The sequence below is a fragment of the Microtus oregoni genome, unplaced genomic scaffold (genome assembly GCF_018167655.1).
Source record: "Microtus oregoni isolate MIOR12 unplaced genomic scaffold, Mior012 000023F_ref0000262, whole genome shotgun sequence".
In the NCBI taxonomy this organism is placed as follows: domain Eukaryota; kingdom Metazoa; phylum Chordata; class Mammalia; order Rodentia; family Cricetidae; genus Microtus; species Microtus oregoni.
The window spans coordinates 11,198,659-11,210,882 of record NW_024543082.1 but is presented as its reverse complement, the minus strand read 5'-3'; positions in this window follow the sequence as shown (position 1 = coordinate 11,210,882).

The window sequence follows — 12,224 nt, the reverse complement described above, 5'->3', positions numbered from 1 at the left end:
TTACCAAAACAAAATAGAATGCATATTTGGAGTAGATATATTTTATGATATGTAATCCATGCTTTAATAAAGTAGTTTGGAGACCAGGTAGTGTTGGCACACTTAGCACTCAGGAGACAGAGGGAGGAGAATCTCTGTGAGTTCGAAGACAGCCGGGTCTACAGGTCTAGAGACTGAGTTCTATGAGAGGCTCCAAAGCTACAGAGAAACTTTATCTTGAAAAACCAACAAAAAAAGTAGTTTTGTAGATCAAAATAAAATTTAAAAAAAATAAAAAAACGTGAAGGGTTCCTTGCAGTTCTTGCAGACTAAAGATGGAAGAGTCACTGGGAATGTTCAGCAATGTCCACTGTCCTCATCACTTCGTTGTGGTTAGCTTGGCTACAGAGCTTGAAATAGAGAAAGTCAGAAAAGCCTTTTGAGCATTAGAAAAGCAGGGTTAATTAGTGCATCCAAAGAATATTCTATGTTGATTTGATTTGGGAAATAGATTAAAATAAGAATACATTAAGATGCTTCAGACAATGTGTTTATCAGTAGCTTCTGGAGGATGCTGAAGTAGAGAACATATTAATAGGTAAGGGATATTTGGGGCCACCAGCATTATGACACTTCTGTTTAGTGAAGAAGACTGTGAATTTCCCATTCTTGTACCCTTGCTACACACTGAGTATGGGACCATGCCAGCAGTACAGTCTGACTTAAGATTCATGGCTACCCCACTTTCTGACATCTTCAAAGGAAGCTTGATTGAAAACAAAGAAAAAAAGCACCTTTTGCTTTTCAAATGATTACCTTTTAAAACATCAGTGCTGTATTTAAAGGATTCCATAAGTTCCTATTCATCTATAGTATATTCTTTTTAAAACTGCAAAATTCTCAAGACCTTCCTAATAACCATATGAAAGTGTTAAACAGAATTAGATCAATGGACACTAACTTTTGTAACCTATCTTGTTGAAATTAGATTACCAGTTTGATACTCAAATAAATCAGTTATAAGCTGTATATATTTCTGAGTGCAATTTTCTTTTTCTCAATTTTGAAGTGTGATTTCTTATTACAATAATGTATTTTATTTTTGAAGAATAATTTCAGAGTAATTTTAAGTAATTAAATATACTGAACAGTAATTTTGAAAATTGCCTGTGTGAAGGAAATAGGTATAGCAATTTATCCTTTCCTTTTATAGGTTGAATTTATAGAACTCAACTTAAAATGTTTGAATTTTGAAGGAACAAAGATTTTAGTAAGAAACAAATTATAAAACTAACTTCAAGTATTTTTACATCAAAATTTTTACAACTTCTTCTATAAGAAAATTAGGGTTGTAATAGAGCTCATGCTATATGTAAAGGATAAAGGATGTTATAGTTTTTAAGGTTTTTTAGAAGTTTAAGTTATAATACCATCTATACCTGAGAAATTTTTTAAAGGCTTACTGATGCACAATGAATGGTAGGTAAAACTATATATATATATATACTACTCAAAAGTTTATTCTGATTTTCTTTCTAAAACATGGATTCAATTCATCAAAGCAAAATCATATTTCTTGTATCAAATACTTCTAATTATTTTAATTTCCTATAATCATTTTACTAATTATAAAAAGTCTCCAGCAAATATAGTTTTATAGTAATACCAAACAAATTGCTGCACAAGCCCAGTCTCTAAGGTAACAGGTACATTCTAACACTTGACTGTTGGGAGCTAATGACAGTCTGTTTTTAACTATTTAATTCCCATGGTAGATATTAAGATGACTTAAGAGGATATTTTAAAAAATTGTTGCAGAAAGCCAGCCATCATCTTTCTACCGGTGACATCATCCACACATTCTTTCACTGTGCTTTTCAGGATGAAAATTACGAATGGGAATTGGAGGTCAATGAGAAGTTTATCTGTGTCAGATTGGCAAACTTCACACATCATTACTTTTCTTTCTTGTCGATTTGCTTGAGAGTTTAGACTTTAAAGGGATGAGCCAGCTCTCGACCATGATAGTTTTGTTTTGTTTTGTTTTTTTAGTGACTAGTATGAACTCACACAAATGGTCAGAAATGATAGCAAAATACAAAATAACAGCAATGCTAATGATCTTTTATTATTATTATTATTATTATCAAAAGCATGGAGAAACCAACTACTCTGCAGCAAGCATCAAGGAAGTTTTCGGCTACCTAAAAAAGGAACCATAAACAGTTGTCTGAAACCCAGGACAGGAGGGGATGTTTCCATCACACAATTCCTTTCTATTGTTTGGTCTTTTATTTTCTTTTTTCAAACAACAGTCTTTTTGATGCATGGCTCACATCCAAAGAAGCTTACTCTTCAGTTGTATTTGATGCTCTAGAATGTTTGAATATTCATAAAGTTACACAGCCACTACTATTATCTAACTTTAAAAGGGCACCCAAGTCCCCAGAAGGTCCCTAAGAAGAGTTGTCACTTCATTTTCTAGACTGATGCCTCTTGCTGGAAATGACCAGTTCCCATTCTGCGACTGTGCATTGTGTGAATTCTGTCTCTTGGCACATCACGTAGCTTTTGGTACAAGGCCTGTTTAACTTACCAAAACTTTTCATAAAGGACACTTCTTGATAAGCATATCAATGTTAAACTTGAATGTTAAACTACTAATGCTATTTTAAATGAAAATATATTTTATGCATAGCACATTGTCTACTCTGGGAATGAGTCAATATTCCTATGGCAATTCTTTTTTTATTTTATTAAGAAATTATTATTATTATTATTATATTATATATTATAATATATATAATATATATTATATTATTATTATTATTATTATTATTATTATTATTTTATTAAGAATTTTTATTTGGGGGGGCTGGAGAGATGGCTCAGAGGTTAAGAGCACAGGCTGTTCTTCCAGAGGTCCTGAGTTCAATTCCCAGCAACCACATGGTGGCTCACAATCATCTGTAATGAGATCTGGTGCCCTCTTCTGGTGGACAGGGATACACTGTATACATCACTAATTAATAAATCGTTAAAAAAAAAGATTTTTTTTAATTGAGAAAAGGAGAAAAAAAAAACAAGTTTCAACCTCCTCCCAGCCTCCCATTTCCCTCCCTCTCCCCCCACCCTTCTCCCCCTCCCCCCACTCCTTTCCCCCTCCCTCTCCAGTCCAAAGAGCAGTCAGGGTTCCCTGCCCTGTGGTAAGTCCTAGGTCCTCCCCCCTCCGTCCATATCTAGGAAGGTGAACATCCAAACTGGCTAGGCTCCCACAAAGCCAGCACATTAAGTAGGATCAAAATCCCGTGCCATTGTCCTTGGCGTCTCATCAGCCCTCATTGTTCTCCATGTTCAGAGAGTCCAGTTTTATCCCATGCTTTTTCAGTCACAGTCCAGCTGGCCTTGGTGAGCTCCCAGTAGATCAGCTCCACTGTCTCAGTGGGTGGGTGCACCCCTCGTGGTCCCGACTTCTTTGCTCATGTTCTCCCTCCTTCTGATCCTCATCGGGACCTTGGGAGCTCAGTCCAGTGCTCCAGTGTGGGTTTCTGTCTCTATCTCCATCCATCACCAGATAAAGGTTCTATGATGATATGCAAGATATTCGTCAGTATTGCTCTAGGATAGGGTCATTTCAGGTTCCCTATCCTCAGCTGCCCAAGGAACTAACTGGGGACCTCAGCTTGGGCACCTGGGAGCCCCTCTAGGGTCAAGTCTCTTGCCCACCCTAAAGTGGCTCCGTTAACTAAGAATTGTGGTTCCCTGACTTCAAACTCTATTATAGAGCTACAGTAATGAAAACAGTGTGGTACTGGCATAAAAACAGAGAAGTCGATCAATGGAATCGTATAGATGACCCGGATTTTAACCCACAAACCTATGAACACCTGATTTTTTATAAAGGAGCTAAAAGTATACAATGGAAGAAAGAAAGCATCTTCAACAAATGGTGCTGGCACAACTGGATGTCAATCTGTAGAAGAATGAAAATAGACCCATATCTATCACCATGCACAAAACTCAAGTCCAAATGGATTAAAGACCTCAATATCAGCCCGAACACACTGAACCTGATAGAAGAGAAAGTGGGAAATACCCTACAACAGATGGGCACAAGAGATCACTTCCTATGTATAACCCCAGAAGCACAGACATTAAGGGCAACATTGAATAAATGGGACCTCCTAAAACTGAGAAGCTTCTGTAAAGCAAAGGACACTGTCACTAAGACACAAAGGCAACCTACTGACTGGGAGAAGATCTTCACTAACCCCGCAACAGACAAGGTCTGATCTCCAAAATATATAGAGAACTCAAGAAACTAGACTTTAAAATGCTAATTAACCCAATTAAAAAATGGGGCACTGAACTTAACAGAGAATTCTCAACAGAAGAAGTTCAAATGGCCAAAAGACACTTAAGGTCATGCTCAACTTCCTTAGCAATCAGGGAAATGCAAACCTATGGCAATTCTTAATTTCCTATTCTGCCACCCTGGTACTTAATTCATAATGTCACAAGATGCAACATGCTATATTTAAAAAAAGGAAATCCATCATGTATTGTAGAATTATCAATTAATAATTTTTAGGACACCTGGTTGCGAGTGGTAGCAGACAGATTTAATATTCAACTTTTGAAAGAAATTACGCTTGCCTACTAGACATTAGGAGAGATAAGTAATCAGACCAAAGTATTAACTGCAGAGATTTTAGTTATTTTAATTGGTATATAAAATTATAAAAATACACACTTTGGTGGAATACCATGGACTACTTCAATATATAATATGGTGTAATAGTTAAACTTGTTCAAATGTACCAAGCTCATCAGACACTTATGATTTCTTTATGACTCAAACTTCAAAATCATTTCTTCTAGCTTTTTAAAAATATGTAATACTATTTTTTCACTGCTGTATAGTGGCAGAAGTCCTCTTTTTTACCCAGCTTCAATTAATTCCTATCAATGTGTCTGCAACACCCCAGCTGCTTTCCTAGACATTTGGTAGTCACCATTCTAGTCCAAGCCCAATACTATCAGTTTTGACATTACACACACAGCAGGGATCTTGCAGCCCTGCCTTTATGTGACTGGCTTATTTCACTTAAAATAATGATCTCAGATTCCTCCATATGACACATGTGGTTTATCACTTAAGAACTGCTTACACTTTTAGTATCATTACATTCAACCATGCTAGTCACAAAGCCATAACAAAGTTCCTAAGGATATTAGCACATAAAAAAAAAAACAGGCACATTTTGGCTCACAGTTTTAATATCCTCTCACTGATCATGTCTATAATATTTTCAGAAGATGCCCAGGCAGCTCATCATTAATTAAGTGAGTATAAACACAATGGGCCAAATTCTCTGATACAGTGCAGTAGTTCTCAATCTGTGGATCGTGATCCCTCTTCAACAGGGCTTGCCTAAGACCACTGGAAACACAGATATTTACATTGCAGTTCATAATAGTAACAAAATTACAGTTATTAAGTAGCAAGAAAAATAAGTTTATGGTTGAAGTCACTACAATATGAGGAAGTGTAATAAAGGGTCACGACATTAGAAATGTTAAGAACCACTGGTATAGCGTAACAAGGATGATGCTGCAATTTCCAAAAGAATCCTCATTTTCAAATATAATGCTCCCCATGAATTCAATTTAAAATTCTGTTGTTCTGAACTTCCAGTTTTACCTGTTTTATTTAATTGCATACATGTACAATGTGACTCATAAATTTTCCTTGACTACCTAATAAACTTGATTTCATTTCTCAATTTGAGAAATACTTTTAAATATATAATTATAGATAAAAATTTTCACTAGTCAAACTCATTTTGCTGGAAATTGTAAAACCGGTTTCTGTCTTAAACAAATACATGTACTGAATCATGTAATTGTGAGATTTGTACCATGATTATAACATAGGCAGAACAGTAAAGCAATTCAGCTGCTGAGAAGCTATTTTTTCAACAAATGAAGATTGTCTTTAAGCCCACATGATCAGTTTTAGGCAAGTCTTTTCCAAGTGTTAAAAGTAGTTGTTACCTTTAGCTATTGATTTTTCAGAAACAAAAGATTTTTTTCCCTCTTAATTCTTTCAGTTTGGGTTATCTGCCAACCTCTTAATCAATTAATATAACCAAAGGATTAGTGAATTTTAATTGGCCAAGCTTGGATCACATAATTTTCCTTATTTTTACAAAATATGTTCAGTTTTTATTTAGGACAAAATGCATAATTCTCCACTAAAAAACTCTATGAACACAGTAAAACAGAAATATGAGGAAAAGATGACCATTATTCAGTGGAAAAAGCATTTGGTCCAAAATTTTGTTGTTTAGACTTCAGAGACATATGTATTTCTATATAATAGTATCACCCAAATTGTGATTTATTTTTTGCTGATGTTGTCTAGAAAATCTGATAAAATAATGAAGAATAAAGAAATCCACATTTCTGGCAGGTCAGGCTGTGACTGTACCAGATAATTTAAAAAACGAAATGAAGAAAGAAGACAGAGTACACAAGAAACTGTATAAACATCAAAGGTCAACAAGGGTACCTAGATTGTGATGGAAGCACACTGGCTTGGAGAAGTGGAGTCTGGGAGCTTTATATGTAAGAAAGAGAGAACCTCACCTCCCATTCAATAATAGTATCTACTATCAATTCTTCACAGTAAATGGAGAAGCTACTAGATGAGAATTAACTCCTCCAAAAGAAGGACAAGCAATAACTATGGTAAATTCCCGAGTTCTACCGCATTTGTGGAAATGTAACCATTATTTGCACAACCATCCTCCAATGAAGCCAGAAACAGGCTGCCTGCTGAAAGCTTAAGATTCGTGGATTGATGATGATTTTGAAATTCATAATAAATATCTTCTTTTGTTTTCATTTATTTTGTTTTGACATTTTTGGCCTTGAGTTGAATCGGTGTCCAATTTCATTTTGTCCTATTGATGTCAGAATGGAACTCAGCTCTCTGGCCCTACATCTCACGGTGACAATTACTCTCCTCTAATCCAGCACTCGAGAAAGCCATGCTATAAGAAGATGCTGGGATGGGGGTAAGGGGAGATGGGGAGAGAAAAGATAGAAGGGAAGGAGGGGGGACCTTGGAAACAGGAGAATTGGGATAAAGGAAAGGTGGATAGGGGAGCACGGAACCACAATTCTTAGTTAAGCGAGCCACTTTAGGGTGGGCAAGCGACTTGACCCTAGAGGGGCTCCCTAGTGCCCAAGATGAGGTTCCCAGTTAGTTCCTTGGGAAGCTGAGGATTGGGAACCTGAAATGACCCTATCCTAGAGCAATACTGACGAATATCTTGCATATCATCATAGAATCTTCATCTGGTGATGGATAGAGATAGAGACAGAGACCCACACAGGAGCACTGGACTGAGCTCCCAAGGTCCCAAGGAGGAGCAGAAGGAGGGAGAACATGAGCAAAGAAGTCGGGACCACGAGGCGTGCATCCACCCACTGAGACAGTGGAGCTGATCTACGGGGAGCTCACCAAGGCCAGCTGGACTGTGACCGAAAAAGCATGGGATAAAACCGGACTCTCTGAACATGGCGAACAATGAGGGCTGATGAGACACCAAGGACAATGGCAGGGGGTATTGATCCTACTTAATGTGCTGGCTTTGTGGGAGCCTAGCCAGTTTGGATGTTCACCTTCCTAGATATGGACGGAGGGGGGAGGACCTAGGACTTACCACAGGGCAGGGAACCCTGACTGCTCTGTGGACTGGAGAGGGAGGGGGAGAGGAGTGGGGTGAGGGGGAGAAGGGTGGGAGGAGGGGGAGAAGGGTGGGAGGAAGGGGAGAAGGGTGGGAGGAGGGGAAGGGAAATGGGAGGCTGGGAGGAGGTGGAAACTTGTTTTTTGTTTATGTTTTTTTTTCTTCTTTTCGCAATAAAAAAAAAAGAAGATGCTGGGTGGTACACACTGATATGAGAGGGACCTTTTTCATTTTTATATATAGAATTTTCCTATGTCAGGTGGAGAGCAACATTAAGAGGCAAATAAAAAGCACGATAACAATTTAGGGGAAATATCTGTGGTAAAGTAACATTTTGTTCTGCCTTTTGAATAACTGTCTCCCACATTCTTATCCCTCTTTCAGGTCTGTCTAATAGGAAGATGAATCAATCATATGTAAATGCAAAATTATGTTTTTTACTTCTTTTTTTTCCTTTTTTTTATTGAAAGAAAAAAAAAGAAATTTCCGCCTCCTCCCAGCCTCCCATTTCCCTCCCCCTCCTCCCACCCTTCTCCCCCTCCTCCCACCCTTCTCCCCCTCCCTCTCCAGTCCGAAGAGCAGTCAGGATTCCCTGCCCTGTGGAAAGTCCAAGGTCCTCCCCACTCCATCCTGGTCTAGGAAAGTGAACATCCATACTGGCTAGGATCCCACAAAGCCAGCACATTAAGTAGGATCAAAACCCCGTGCCATTGTCTTTGGCTTCTCATCAGCCCTCATTGTCCGCCATGTTCAAAGAGTCCGGTTTTATCCCATGCTTTTTCAGTCACAGTCCAGCTGGCCTTGGTGAGCTCCAATAGATCAGCCCCACTGGCTCAGTGGGTGGGTGCACCCCTCGTGGTCCTGACTTCCTTGCTCATGTTCTCCCTCCTTCCGCTCTTCATTGGGACCTTGGGAGCTCAGTCCGATGCCCCAGTGTGGGTCTCTGTCTCTATCTCCATCCATCGCCAGATGAAGGTTCTATGGTGATATGCAAGATATTCATCAGTATGGCTATAGGATAGGGTCATTTCAGGTTCCCTATCCTCAACTCCCCAAGGAGCTAACTGGGGACATCGCCCTGGGCACCTGGGAGCCCCTCTAGGTTTAATTCTCTTGCCAACCCTAAGATGGCTCCCTTGATTAAGTTATGTGATTCCCTGCTCCTCTATTCAACCTTCCTTTATCTCAGTCATCCCGTTTCCCCAATGATAGCCTTTGCTGGAGAGGTTGTGGAGGAAGGGGTACCCTCATCCATTGCTGGTGGGAATGCAAACTTGTGCAACCACTTTGGAAATCAGTGTGGTGGTATCTCAGGAAATTCGGGATCAACCTACCCCTGGACCCAGCAATACCACTCTTGGGAATATACCCAAGAGATGCTCTATCATATGACAAAAGCATTCGTTCAACTATGTTCATAGCAGTATTATTTGTAATAGCCAGAACCTGGAAACAACCTAGATGTCCTTCAATAGAAGAATGGATGAAGAAAGTGTGGAATATATACACATTAGAGTACTACTCAGTGGTAAAAAAAAATGACTTCTCGAATTTTGCATGCAAATAGATGGAAATGGAAAACACATCCTGGGTGAGGTATCCCACACCCAAAAAGAGGAACATGGAATGTACTCACTCATAATTGGTTTCTAGTCACAAATAATGGTCATTGAGTCTATAATCTGTGATCCTAAAGAAGCTAAATAAGAAGGTGAACCCAAAGAAAAACATATAGTTGTTATCCTGGGTATGGGAAGTAGACAAGTTTGCTGGGCAAAAAATTGGGAACTTGGGGGTGGGGTGGGAAGGGGGTAAGGGTAGATGGGGAGAGAAAAGTAAGAAGGGGAGAATGGGGGGAACTTGAGGAAATGGGATGATTGTTTTTTACTTCTTAATTAAAAATTAATTATTATCTACTAGAAAGCTAAAATTACAGTGCTGTTCTATGGAATTTAGGGCATGAAAAATAAAGCAATCAGCATAAGGAGAAAAATGGGTATGTCTCCAGAGTGATTGTTCTGTGTGTGCCAGTGAATAACGGGGGGATCTCCAGAGTGGTGTACATTTCTCTGGAAGACTGTGCTGAAAATTGAAGATCTATTTTCTTATACCTAAAACTTTTGATTAGAGATACCTGCACGCTTGCAAAATGCACCCATTTCTGAGTGAAGGGATGATGATGAGAGGAGTAGTTACTGAGAGGAACTACTTTATTTTTTTCTGCAGTTCAGAGAAGTAAAGCCAAAAAAGCATGTATGTAGAAGAGAGTCTGAGTTTCCGTGAATAAAAAGAGCATGAAAACACAATCCTGACTCTGTTTAATAATATTTACCTGAAGACTAATGTGTTCATGTCCAGAAACTCAAAGAAAGCCAACTAAAGCCTATACAGCCTCCATGGTAAAGGCACTTGCCAGAAAGCTTGCTAACCTGAGTTACCTCAGTCCCTGGAAATCATGTTGGGGAAAGGAGAACCATTCCAGCAAGTTATTCTCTGATCTTCACAGAAGTGTTGTGTTGCATCTCTCTCTCTCTCTCTCTCTCTCTCTCTCTCTCTCTCTCTCTCTCTCTCACACACACACACACACACACACACACACAAAATCAACCAATCCACCAATCATTCAATGTATTGAACTTTTTCTTTTTTTCTTTTTTTTTTTTTCTTTTTTTTTTTGGTTTTTCAAGACAGGGTTTTTCTGTGACTTTGGAGCCTGTCCTGGAACTAGCTCTTGTAGACCAGGGTGGTCTCGAACTCACAGAGATCCGCCTGCCTCTGCCTCCCGAGTGCTGGGATTAAAGGCGTGTGCCACCACCGCCCGGCCAATATTGAACTTTATGAGGTCAGTTAAAACACTGCTAAATCTAAGACTATAGTTTTGTACAACTAAATGTTTAATTGCAAGCTGAGATGAGAGAATTATCAGTGAATCAAAAATGATAAAGAAGCAATCAGTGTCTTGCCTCAACAAGATGAACCCTAAGAAAAAACATATATAGATTCACCTGAAAAGGGGAAGTAGTCAAGATTGCCTCACCAAATTGGGAGCAAGGGGGTGGAGGGAGAAGAGAGGGCAAAGGAGAAGATGAGGGGAGAAGAGGAGGGGGGAGGAGACTTTGAGGGAACAGGGTAGTCGAGTTGAAGGAAGGAGAAAAACGAAAACAAGGAAAAAGACATTTTGATTGAGAGAGCCTTTATGGGGCTAGCAAGAAATCTGGCACTAGAGAAATTCCTAGGAATCCATAAGGATGACCGCAGCTAAGACCCTAAGCAAAAGAGAAGAGGATGTCCGAGGGTGTTCAAGAATATCCGAGGGTGTCTGAACTGTCCTTGCCCTATAGTCAGATTGATAACTATCTTAAATGTCACCATAGATCCTCCATCCAGCAACTGATGGAAACAGAGGCACAGACCCACAGTGGAGCCCTGGACTGAACTCTCAATGTCCAGTTGAAAAGTGGGAGGAGTGAGAATATTAGCAAAGAGTTCAAGATCATGGGGACGCCCATCGAAACAGTTTACCTGCTAATGACAGCTCACCAACTCCGGTCAGACAGGGAAGGAACAAGAATATGACCAAACTAGACTCTTTGAGTGTGGGTGACAGTTATCTGGCTGGGGCAGACAGAGGGGTCACTGGCAGTGGCAACGACTTATTTCTACTGCTTATACTGGCTTTCTGGGAACCAATTCTCTTTGGGTGGATACCTTACTCAACCTAGATATAGTAGGGAGGGCCTTGGACCTTCCCCAGAGCAATGTGCCTTACCCTCTCTGTAGAGTGGGTGGGGGGTGGGAAGGGGAAGGTAGAGGGAATGGGAGGAGATGAAGTAGTGGGAACTGGGATTGGTATGTAAAATGAAAAGGTTAGATTTTTTTTTTTTAGTAGTCAGTGTACCAGAATTACTAAAATAATAAAATCCTGGATACTTGCAATTTGACATTGGCCGTGTCTAGGATAAAAGGTTAAAATGCCTTTTAGATATAAGGACAAAATAGATTGGAGATGAATGAAAGGGAAAACACATCGTTCAAAGAGTAATCACACCAATGCTGAAAGGAATATGTCACTGTCAAATAATAGGCAACTCAAAGTAAAATTACTAAGAGACAAAAGAAAATATTTATGATAAAAAAGTCAATACAGTAAGAAAAATATGTATTTTCAAAAAGAGTTTCAAAATATATGAACCTTTTTTTAACAACTTAAGTAAACATAGAAACAATTAGATAACAATACCTGTTCTCCCTGATACTGAGAGAATTAGAAAGATAAAACAAACCTGGGCAGTGGTAGCATACACCTTTAAAACTAGCACTTAAGAGGCAGAGACAAGCAGATCTCTGTGAGTTCAAGGTCAGCCTGGTCTACAAGCTTTAGTTCCAGGATAGGCCCTAAAGCTACAGAGAAGCCCTGTCTTGGAAAACGAAACAACAACAACAACAAAAAAGAACAATAAAAATATAAACAATGAATGAGGTTTTATT